The following is a 12,726-nucleotide window of genomic DNA, read 5'->3' on the forward strand; positions in this document are numbered from 1 at the left end:
CTTACCTAAAAATAGATGGGGAATGGTTCCACTACATTTGTAAATTCCTGCTATTGACTGAAAAGATTGACATTCAAGAAACAGCATAGACCTTGCCCACTTTTCTGTATATTATTAGGCTATTCTAAAGATAGCTTGAATTCTTGAGGTACTGGTCTACATGGAAGTCCTGATGTGCAGAAAGAGATCAGTGCTGGAAGTCCTGTAGACTCTTTTTTTATTTCATGGTTGTTCCTTTCCTCGGAAGATTAGCAACTTCAGCAGAGCCAAAAAAAGACAAACTTCATCAAGTTCTAACACAGAAGGATAGATTTTCAAATAAAACACTCTGTATTTGTGTAAGTAAGAGCTATTATATTCAATTTCTTCAGTACCGATGTGGAAGTCTTAATCCAGTTCATTCATTTGAGAACAGGAATTCCACCTAAAATATTTTTTTAAGAATGCTGTGAACAACAAACCATATGTAAGCAAAGGAGGCGCTGTACTATCATTGAATTCTGTAGCATGAAGCAGACAACCTATGCATGAGTACTAATAACAGATGACAGTTTTGAGTCTTTCTGAGGTGTTTTTCCCTATATCCAATTATCTAAGTCCACAGTAAGTACCAGTGTATAGCAGGAATATGCCAGGAATACCACGGTTCAACGTGTTGCTTTCAAGGATTATATTTCTAATACAAAAATAAATCACAAAACCATATTGATTTTTAATTATTCCTGTTTGGATAAATTAAATCCTTCCGTAAAAATACTAAAAATCAAACTCTACTTGTGATTCTTCAGAATTGCTTCACTGGTCACCAGAGATCCTCTAACCATGTAACCAGGAACAATATATAACCCAAGGAAACTGTAAACCTGCTGCCTCACAGACATGATTAGCTCTGAGAGTCTTTCTTTTCTCCATTAATATCTGAATCTATTTTAAGAGGTATATATGTACAGTCTGTAGCAAATGTCAGGCCGACGATCTATTTTACGTATTCATTGTGTGTTCAACAGTAACAAAAATTATGTTTTTTTCTCACCCAAAAATTTTTGACTCAAGAAAGCAAAACTGCAAAGACTGCACAGGTGTTTTGTTACTCTCCTTTACTAATCCATGTGTGCGCTTATATAAATAACCACATTTGAAGCTACGCTTTGGCCAGACTCAGTCTCACAGTACAACAGATATCTTACTAGGATAGTTTAAAAGTTATTAACGATAAACTCATAAAGTATTAATATGTAGCACAAAGTCCTGTTTAGAACTAAATACCGTTTTGTGGGATGATACCGATTCTGCTCCCAGCCGGTGTCAACAGGAAATTTTGCACTGATTTCTGCCTTACACTCACCCTCCAGCAAGTTGTCTTGGTGTTTTCAGGGATGGGAGGGATGAAGGAGACAAAGTTCCATTCTGAAGCTTCTGACTCAAGCCAGTCTCCTGTTTCTGACAGCTGGATCACTTTTGTATGTTTACTGTTAGTAGGCAGAGCAGAGCTTTTGTGATCCATGGTCATGCTGCTAAGGCCGTGGGCCATAGCATGATCAACAAGATAAGGGGTTGGAACTTGTTGGATGCAGAGGGATTTCTGAAAGGTCCTTGAGAAATGTGTCTGCCTTGCAATTTACACTTAAATGAATTTCTTGAATTACAGTGTTAACATTATATATGGGCAAGTGATAACAGCAACAGCTGCAGCAACAACAACAATTATAATTAGCAGAGTGAAAGGCGGGAGTGAGTTCAGTGTTTAAGGACTGCCATTTCAATTGCAATTAGAGAAACCCAAAAGGTCTGAGAGGACTTCTGAACATGCTATATTTAGTGTTCACTACGAAGTTTGTTCTGAAATTATTCAGATGAAGCTGTTAAAATGTTTCTTCTCATGTTTTTGAACAGGATGGGGATTAGTTTTTCTCTTGTCCTCAAGGACACTAAAAATTGTTCTTATCTGACCTTGAAATATGGAATATTTAACTGCCAGGAACTTGATGTGCACCTCACTGGAGGGTTTTACACTAAGCTAAATAGTCATGGTGGGTGCTGATGAATACTACAAAATGCAAATGCTTCAATTTATTGTTATCCTATAAGGACCTAATGAAATCTTGTTTGACTTAATGGGAATTCCCCAAGTGATTTCATTCAAAATGCTACACTTTAAAAGACCTTATTATTCAGAAATTTTCTGTTCTATCATTATAGTCATCGTCTGCGTGGTTTGGCAATTGCATAAGAGCAATGCAATCAATTTATTTGAACTGAAACATATCCCATAGGCTCAGAACTCCCATGGTAGGCAAAGCTGCTTCTTCCTTTGAAGTCAATTTAAAATTGTTATTAAATCGAGAGTTTTGATAAATTAACTGCTTTGCATTAGATTCGTCCATGGAATTCCGTTCAACCTGTTGATACATCATAACAAATAATACTTTCATCCTTACTTACTTACTTTCACAAATTCCTGGAAAAAGATCATTATGGAAATACATCTAATATCTGGTGTGTTTTTCACAACAGTGAGAGACTTCAAGGGGATCTAGAATTAAAATTGTCCTGGCATCCAGTCCTGTGCATAGGTCACAAGACCAGTGATTGTAAAACTCATTTGGTTCCTGCAGTGGTGTTGATATGTTTCTGATGCTTTGGAATAACATACAGAAATCAACAGAAACTCTTTTCTTGGAAAACAATTCTTGCTTCTCAAGGCTGTCATCATTTATAAAGCCTTTAATAGAAGTTGACATCATGTGCCATTTATGTGTCAGACTGGTTAGCAAAATCTTTTGATACGTCGACTTATTTGTCAGGTAGCGGATTCCCCATACTCCTTCTCACCTTTAAACTGTTATATCCTTCTTTGGTCAAAAATATCTGGAAACACTGCTTCAGCATGAATCTTGTCACACGAAGCTGGCATTTTCCTCTTCTTCATTTTTTTTTATCATGCAATTTATTTTATGTTCAGCTTATTACTGCTGCTCTAGTTCCTCAGGAAAAAAAAATCACTAGATGTCTGTAATTCGTAAAGCAATGTAGTAACTGGTTCTGGGTTTTCAGAAGGAAATAAACTGCAATGATGGGCTTGTGTTAAAAAACAAATACTGGAAATTTTATTTTTGCTATGAAAATGATTGTTGTTTGTGGCATATTTTCAATTCTTTGCTCTTCTGTTTTTATTGTGCTAATAAAATTAAGCCTTATTCATAAGGAATTATGACTAAGAACTGTGTTAATATGGTTGAGTATGGTGCAGAACACAGAATTCAGAACTTTATGATAAAGTTAGAGAGTAAAATAAGCAGTACAATATTAATTTCTATCTGCAAATATTTCAGTTTTTTCAATCACAGTAGATCATACAGGTTCTGTAGTCCTATGGTCTTATCCTGAATACGCAGAACAAGGGTTTGATTTTCCAGACTTGGATACACCCTGTGATTCTCTCACCGTGACGATGCAGCATGTGTGGTACTGCGCAGAGTTAGCCGAGGGAAAAGGTATTTGAGTCTGAGAAACTGACATTTTCCTGTGTTGAGTCTTGGATTTACTGCACAGACATCTTACCCCAAAAGGAACCAAATAGAGAGACAATCTTTGATGCTTTGGTAGAGCAAATAAGACAATCTTAACTCCTATATTAACATCAGTCTATATTTTCCTTGGCATCTATCTTTGGAGACAAAAATAGTATAATTCTAAATTCTAAGCTGTGCTGTTACCTACATGTATTTTATGAACAATAAATTTTTTTTTAATGTTTAGCTGCTAGCTGGAAAAACATGCAGTATTTTCATCTTGCTGTATATGAATTTTTGTAGGCATTAATTTTTTTTCCAAGAGTACATCACAGCAGTAATTTTTTGCCTTGGGTTTTCTTATTTGGCTGGATGGGAATTTTTTATTTGGAACATACTACCTAGTAGGAAAACAAAGAATAATGAAGATTTTTGAATTTAGTGGTATTTAGATAGTAAACAAATCACTAGATACTCAAATACCAAGTTGGCCACACAAAACCTAATATCTTTGTATATCTTAAGACAAAACCCCCAAGATTTACGTATTCATTAAGACTTCATACATTTAAGAGATTTTTTTTTTTTAAATAGAAGCACAAATAAATTAAAATTTGAAAATTCCACTGATCTGAAGCAAGTTCCCTTGGCTAAGATAGAAACAGAAGAGTGAAAGTTTGAGGTTCTAGAGAATATTTATTAAGTTTCTTCAATATTTCTGTACTATTTCTGTTGTTCTCTACAAAAGTAATTTCACTGACATGAGACTGGCTGGTAAAGGGTTACTAAATCAGAGGAGTTCAGAGACAGATTAGGGTTTCCCAGCGGCACATATCTCTAGCAGTAAGTGTGGAAGCCAACTCGGAAGAAACACGTTTGAAGTGGCAGAACTAATCATGCAGAAGCAATTTGCGATTTTCTCTCTCTCAGCCTAGATAAAGCAGAGCATTATGACATTGGCTGCATGGAACAAGGTCAATTTACTGTGAAAAGGCAGCTATAGACTCCAACTTCAAATAAACTTTCATCCTGCATGATGAAAAAAGAGGATTTACCCTTTTACTTAGACCGTAGAACAGGAGAAAAACTGAATGAGCAATTCAATTAATATGTGTTAATTTGCATCCTACTTGTTTTCACCACTGACACCCTCATTGTTTTAGCTATTCTTAATGTAATTATATCTCAAGGTATTTCTCCTGATGTAAAAAAAAGAGAGCTGCAGAACTGCTGATAGACTTGACCTCAGCTGAAGCTGTGGGCTATTCTGAAAGTAAAAGGATTAAAGTGCAATATTTCACATGGTGACTTCAAAAGAGGTTGTTTTTCCTTTTTTTTTCTCCCCATTTTTCAGATTTTTAAAATGTCTAGCAGCAAACATGCCGCCGAAACATGATGTGAAACAGTTCTTTTATCTATTATTTTAACTTTCACTATTTCTCTATTGTGACCTGAAATTTTCATATACTAAGCTGTCCGCATGAGTGATGTTGCTGCACACTGAGGCCTCAGAGCTGCATCACTTAAACAAGGTGTGATTCCTTTCCTGTGCCTGCCTTGTTTCAAGCCAGTAAATAATATCCCTCAGGAGGAATTAAGATGCAATGTACTTTCTGCAATTCATCAACTCAAATCTTCTTCCTAGGGCATGGAGAAGCAAAGCCAAAATTTCAGTAATTTCTCATTTTCCTTACCCATGGAGGTAGCTTCTTCTCATCTTCTTTTCTTCATGGAGGGCCATGAAGATGATTGGGGACTGGAACATCTCTCTTATGAGAAAAGGCTGAGAGACCTGGGTCTGTTTATCCTGGAGAAGACTGAGAGGGGATCTTATCAATGCTTGTAAATGTCTGAAGAGTAGATGTCAAGAGGATGGGGCCAGACCCTTTTCAATGGTGTCCAACAACAGGACGAGGGGGAATGGGCTCAAACTGGGCCTCAGGAAGTTCCATCTTAATATGAAGAAAAACTTGTTACTGTGAGAGTGCTGGAACAGGCTGCTCAGAGAAGTTGTGGAATCTCCTTCTTTGGAGATGTTAAAAACCAGCCTGGACATACTCTTGTGCAACCTGCTGTAGGTGAGCCTGCTTTAGAAAGAGGACTTGATGATGGTTTTCAGAGGTCCTTTCCGGCCCTAATCATTCTGTGATTCTGTGATTAACGCACAAAAGTACATCTTAAATACTCCCCCCTTTTTTATTTCCTCTTGTGTCACTGTGCTGATATCAATCATAACTTCATCCCTAGCATACAGAGAACAGATGCTCACCCCAATAAAAATGTCACCTTGTCTATAATACCTGTTCCGTTAGTGAGACTGTCCAGTTACGTTCAGTAATTTTGAGAGTAGTTACATTCAGAGAATTATCAAAGAAGTGCTTTTGGTGATGAGCTCTGTGACTAAGCACAAACTGTCCTCTATACAATGTGAAAAACACAGGGAAACTCTCAGGTACCTATTGCTGGCAGATAGCCAAAGAAGATCATTCTTGGGGAAAAATTAAACAAGGCTTCACTTTAATTAGTTGTACAGAGATTCAGCCAGCTGAGTTGTTCCTGTTTTAGTGTTGTGCATTTGTGTTTAGTTGGATCCAAAAGGCTTTCTTTTTCCTCCCTTACCCTTCTGCAGTAGTTTATAGTGATGGCAATAATCCGGGTATGGAGCTTTTTATATGTATTTCAAAATCTTAGTTAGAAGGTAAATGAAGATATGATTGAATGCTGCTATAGTTCATGTTAAAAAATGCAAAACCAGTCCCAGTGCAGGGAGGCTCAGTGAATTAATGCATTAGTCTATTAGTCTTCCTGTGCCAGACTGTAGGACTCCAGGTTGAGTCCTGGTGGGCAATGAACCTCCATAGGGCTGACATTTTCTCCTGGAAAAGAGTAGAAAACAGTCCATTAGCCTTCATGTTGGTATAAAATCAACTACTGAACCCAGGAGCTGCTGGTTAGCTGGATTCGGTAGAATAGTTATGTGAATTTGCACAGGTCTGTTCTTTCACTACTGATATCCTTCCTGTGGGCAGTATCATTAATATGGTTGGTCCTTCACAGGAGAAAAAACTAAATATTTCCTCCTGTTCAACCAACTTTTAATCACAGGACATATCCTCTGTTTACAGTATTTCTGTGCAAGCTAAGAGAAATTAACTTTCAGTGTAAGGATTTCCAATTGATGTTAGGTCCTTGCAAAACAATATTTCCATTTCACAGGCTTGGAAAAAGGGATGTGAGACATTACGAGACTTATCAGAGAAAAAAGATACAACTGCTTTGGTGTCCAGTTAGTATAGTTCCTATGAAATAAGCCTCCAGTTTTGATCCCAACCCTGAAATGGAGGAGCCTTGTGCTGACTTTCTTTGGATTTTGCACAGGGAAGAATTTGGCCACTGCTCCTCCATTTGAAAACCTGAAAAACTGACAGCCGTTGCCAAGAGACTCTTGGCAATGACTGGGAAGGGAAGTGGGAACGTGCTATGAAGTGCTTCCACTCGCATTTCATGCTCACCATGCACAGACTCACAGGCACAGGAGCTTCAACATACAAAGAACAGAAGAATATTAGGTGCTGGCTGAGAAGTACGCAAGGCTATTAGGATTTCTAGAGTTGCTGAGAAAATTTTGACTCACCTCCTAAAAGGTAAAAGGAAGAAACAAATCTGCGTGAAACATACCTAACATTTCAGAAGTAACGAAAGAGTTGCAGTTGCTTTTTTTTTTTTTTAAAAAAAAAAAAGCGCAGCATCATAGCCATGCCCTGGCTTAAAGGGGGTTTAAGACTGGGATTTCTTCAAGACTAAGCCTCCCTTTTGATTGCTTTCAAGTATTTTAAATTAACATAAAACACATAAATGTTCCCTTTCAGGGGCTTACTGCAGAGCTTTTACAGCTGTATAGAAATGAGAGGCTACTTTAGATTTGTTGTAGGTTTTTTTCAGTTGTTATATTGAGTGCTCCCTTTATGCCGTGTTCAGGGAGTGCTTTGCCTAGAGCACACTATGGGATTCAGTTGAGATGAGCATGCCTCTTCATTACTAAGAGTTAAAACCGTACTTATTTTTTCATTTGTTCATTATTTGGAACTGGAAGTCTATTGCTTGGAAACTGAGGCGCTGCTATGCAGATCCGAGTTTTCACCTTAGGGTACTGACTGCTGGCTCCCATCCACTTCTTAACCATAAAGTATTGCTTTGTTCCATTTCTGCAAATGCAACAAGATATGTCTAGGTTTCCTTTTGAAATGGATAATTTGTGACAGATTTCTCATACATCCAAGCTGTCAGGAACAACTTGTTTGTCCCAGAAACTCCTGTACTATGTGGAAGCCATATTAAGTTTCTGATAAGTATGTTTGGTACATTCCAAATGTCACTATTCTTGTCGTAAAGCAGATACTGCATGATAAATGGGCAGATATACAGACAGACGTATACAAAGTCATGTATTGTAGGTACAAAATGAGACTAATGCGATACTCTAAAGTGAAATTGCATATAAGAGAGGATCAGAGTCATATTGTCGTTAGCTTATAATTTTAACCGATCACTTAGTGGTTGTACCAACTTTCAAGGACTACAATCTTTTATATTAAGAATCTCATTGCCAAGTAACCTTTTTCATACATCCGAGAGAGAAAATTACAAGCTTGGGAAAACATGATGAGGTTTCTTATTGCAGATTTTAATGTAAGCAGATATAATTGACTTTAGATATATAAGCAAAATGAAGCAAATATTACTCACTTATCTAAAACACATCAGGCTAAATCCTTTGGTTTGTACTCAGTGCTCACATTTTACACCTTTCCTCACAAGCAGTTCCACTGTTCAAAGAACAAGGTGTCAATAAACTGAAATAAAACCAGGACCTCATCTTACAATTCTGGAAGACTCAGCCTTCAATTCTGAGTGAGGATTACAGAAGTACAGATTGAGCAAGAAAGGTGAAGCTCCACAGTTTTTATTTTTGTTATGTTCTAAAAGTTTTAGGAGCTATCTTTGAAATAACAGACTGAAATGTGAATATGAATAGTGTGAATTATGCAAATTAATCTTCTTATTAGCAACAGTTTTGCACAGGATCCTAATTCTAATAGCTATATGAAGGCATTTGGGGAATAGCAATTTGAGATTTTGTTGCTAAAAAGTATTTGGCCCTAAATTATCAGGATTAATTTTCTAAAACTATTGCATGCTAGGTCTGTATAAAAACTTGCACTGGCTTAGTGGGAGATTATTTTCATACACTGACGTACTGGCTTAAAGCTGATGTCTCCTGGTTTTGATTGTGTCCTTAAGTTTAGTTCTCTATCTTTGACAGCATATCAGTATTAGAAGGCTGAAATCATTACTGGCCCAAGTGTTAGCTTCACGCTTTGATGGTCCTGCAACATACCTAGCATAAACGAATATGGACCTATGCCTCAAAACCATTGTTTGTCTATCTGGCATATTTGTGCAAACCCAATGTCATTATTACTCTCAATTTCTATCAAGCAAATACAAGTAGAGAACGAAGCAGGAAGCTGTGAGGTAGTAACGTTTTCAGATTGCCCCATCCAGATTCTGCAGCGCTTTTCTATCAAAACCTGAAGATGTCTTTGTTCAGTTTCCATGTAAAGATATGCTCATTAAACAGATAATCAGTTTAATAAATGTTACTCTGTGTTTTGACTGTCAGGTGGGAGTAGTTGTAGTAGTAGTGGTAGTGAGGTTACCGGCTATCTGCCCCACTTCATGGGTGCACAGGGAGCTGATTGGCTTAAGCGTGGCCGTCACAGGCTGCAGCATGGTACTTCAAGGTAAATTTTTCATAATTCAACTTCCAGCAATTCAGAGAGTAATTGGCTTATTTTCCACAGCGCAGAGTGGAGGTAGACATCTGGGGAAGCCACCCCAAGCTAAGCAATGTTTGTGTGGCCCTCACACAATGTAAAGACAATATCCAGGTTATTTTCATGCACGTCTGTGCATTGATACTTGTCCATCAGAAAAAAACTCAATGAAACTAAGGTTAAGTATGTGGTCTGATAGAACACAAACTATTATTCCTCATTTTAGTGAATATTCACATACCTTTAAAATAACACCACTGGTTTCAGTTCTTACTTTTTGCTATTTCATTTCTGTTTTTTGTGCAGCCTTGATTGAAAGAACTTGAATGTTTGTATATCTTATTTAATTCTTCTTCTTACATTTTACTTAGTTTCGATATGAAAACCTCACACGTGAACACACTTTTACCTCCAGGGTAAAAAATCTGTTCAGAGTCAAGTAGACTCCAAAACTTTTGCTTGAGTATTAGAGCACTTTGGATATTAGAGTGGGAACGAGGTGCAGAAGTGCTGATAACAATCTTGCTTTAGTGGCTTTAGCAGTATTCCTAGCCAACTATATTGTGGCCTGTGAATAGTCCCAGTAATTGGAGAGGAGTGGAGGCACGTTACTTCTAGAATAAAGCAGCATAGACATACTTCAATTTAAACAACTTAGTATCCTTTATTGTTTTGTTGCCCTGGACTATGTGAAACTCAACATTTAAGTTTTACCACCAAAGATATCTGAAATACAGCATCAGTTGACACAGAAATCAAAACTCTTCAGGGCTAACAAAGAAGAGTTTGTAATTGCTGCCTGCTGCTAATCCTATCAGCTCATATTAGCGAAACATGCTATAGTGCTGCAGGGAAGTTGTCAGGATCTGGTTGCAGGACTCAGCCTTTAGGAGAGGATTCAGGCTAAGCTTAGGCTATACATCGCCACCCATGAGTCAAAGTACATCTATTCTGCTGAGTGACAGGCCTCTGAGGGAGAACAATGTGCATGAAAAAGAACATGCCTCTTTCACTGCAGTGCTATTGTTGCTTTGGTTTAACTTCTTAACCCCCTTCCTATTAAAGCTTCATTCAGTCATAAAAGATACCTGTAGCCCTTTATTAAACCTCTGTTCTTGAAAAATGCATGAAATAATACTTTATTCCACGTGACGTGTTTAAAACAGAATGCATTTTTTTTCTTTACTAAACTTTGTTTTATTAGCTTCATTTAAAAAAAAAATTATTTAGGCTTGTTCTGAAAGAAAGTGAATGATGGAAATAAAATTAGTCTTCTAACTTAATCACACAATAAAACAGATTAATTAGAATTTGCTAATGCCTCTAATAGTTACAAATCGTTTCAATTTGCATATGGATAAAATGTGGTTTACAAATTTTCTTTCCTACTTTTTCTGTTAGGACCTAATAACAAAAATATTTGTTCATCTAGGTCCTCAGCTGCATGTAATCTGAACTTGAACCATGAAAGTATTGGCTTAACTAGAATCATAGAATCATTTGGTTGGAAAAGAGCTCTGAGATGGTCGAGTCTCACCATACCTGTCCACTACTAAACCATATCCCTGAGCACCTCATCTACCTGTCTTCATACCTCCAGGGGTGGTGACTCAACCACCTCCCTGGGCAGCCGCTGCCAGTGCCCAACAAACCTTTTGTTGAAGACATTTTTCCTCATGTCTAATCTGAACCTCTCCTGGTGCAACTAGAGACCATTTACTCTCACCCTCTTGCCTGTCACTGGGAGAAGAGACCAACACTCACCTTGCTACAACCTCCTTTCAGGGAGCTGTTGACAGTGAAGAGGTCCCCCATCAGCCTCATTTTCTCTAGGCTGAGCAATCCCGGTTCCCTCAGCCACCTCTCATGACGCCTATTCTCTAGCACCTTACTAGCTTTGCTGCCCTTCTCTCGAAGCGCTTCAGCACCTCAATGTCTTTCTTGTAGTGAGGGGCCCAAAAATAGAATAGAATTAATCTTTTTTAAAAAGGCTCAAATATTCATTGTCAGGGTATATTTGAAAATATCACACATTTGCTAACCAGTATAACTCTTTGGTTGTAAAGATGCTCATGAGGGTAATAAACTCTCATCTGAGCTAACTTTTTTTGGGTGAAGCCACAATTTTCTTTCTGTGGTTCATATTTTATGAAATAGTTTTGTACATATTAATGATGTGTGGATATATAGTTTTCCTACTTCTGTAATCCTCACAGTGTGTAATGGATGGGATTTCTTCCTATCTTCCATCCCTTGCAGCTTTTCACACTGCCACTGAAAAGCTACTAAATGATACTAAGCCCAAGATAAAACATTTTGAGCAGTGTAACTATGTGAGATTAATATTTCCCTTGTTTTTATTGATTTCTTCCTCAGCCTATATCAAGGCTGTACGAGCCTATCAAGACAAATTTTTACTGTGTTGCATCAAAGGAAGGACCCAGTCCTGCAAAAGCTGCTGTTTCAGTCACTGTCAATGTTTAGGCTGAGGGATGCTGTGATTCTAGCACAGTCTGCATAGGCTGCATGTGAATAGACCTCAAGGATTTTTGAAGGAGGTTATAAGCCACATCCTGAACTCATTATATTTTTTTTTTCATTGTCAGGGAAAAATGATTTTTTTTTTTTTTTTGGTAAATTATGTAATCCCACTTTGAATAGTATGAAACTAGTTGCAGGGCCTCACAGGAGTAAGAGTCTCATTTGGAAGATAAACAACTGTGCATGTTTGTAAGTGTGTGTGCCTGTCTTTTTAAAAATAAACTCATACCACTAGAGAAGTCTTATTTTAAGTTTCGCCAATTTATAGCCATTTGTGAAGGAGCACAGTTTTTTGTTATATGTTTCCTTTAACATTGAGACTGAGGTCTGGCATTTTTAGTTTATTGAGTGATCATGAAAATGGTATTTGTGAGCACTAGCAAGAGCCAGATAGAGTGCTAGCAAAGATTAACCAAGCTTCTTAAAACACTTCTACGGCACCTTGGCCATGACCTGTGACACTCAAGTGAATGCAGAGCTCCATCTATTCAGAGCTGAAACTGCAGATAGTGACAAATTCTAAGACAGTTTTTGTAACAAGCATTACTTGTGGCCTACTTAAAACTGGAATTTAGATTTTAAAAGCTGAATTACACTTATTTCCTTGTCTTCCTTTTCAGATTGACACAGTGCTACATGCAGTGTAAATTTGAGTTAATTTACCCTTAATGCTACTGAAATATATCTATGTCTGTAATATAAAAGGATGTAGAAAGGATATACTACTTTTCTCCAAAATATATTTGCAGTCTTAGATATTAAGGCCTTAAAATTGTGAAAGATTTTGTCTGTGCTTTAATTTAGGTATGCAAATACCTCCACTGCAATCAATGGAT

This window comes from Cuculus canorus, chromosome Z, assembly GCF_017976375.1.
Source record: "Cuculus canorus isolate bCucCan1 chromosome Z, bCucCan1.pri, whole genome shotgun sequence".
Classification (NCBI taxonomy): Eukaryota; Metazoa; Chordata; class Aves; order Cuculiformes; family Cuculidae; genus Cuculus; species Cuculus canorus.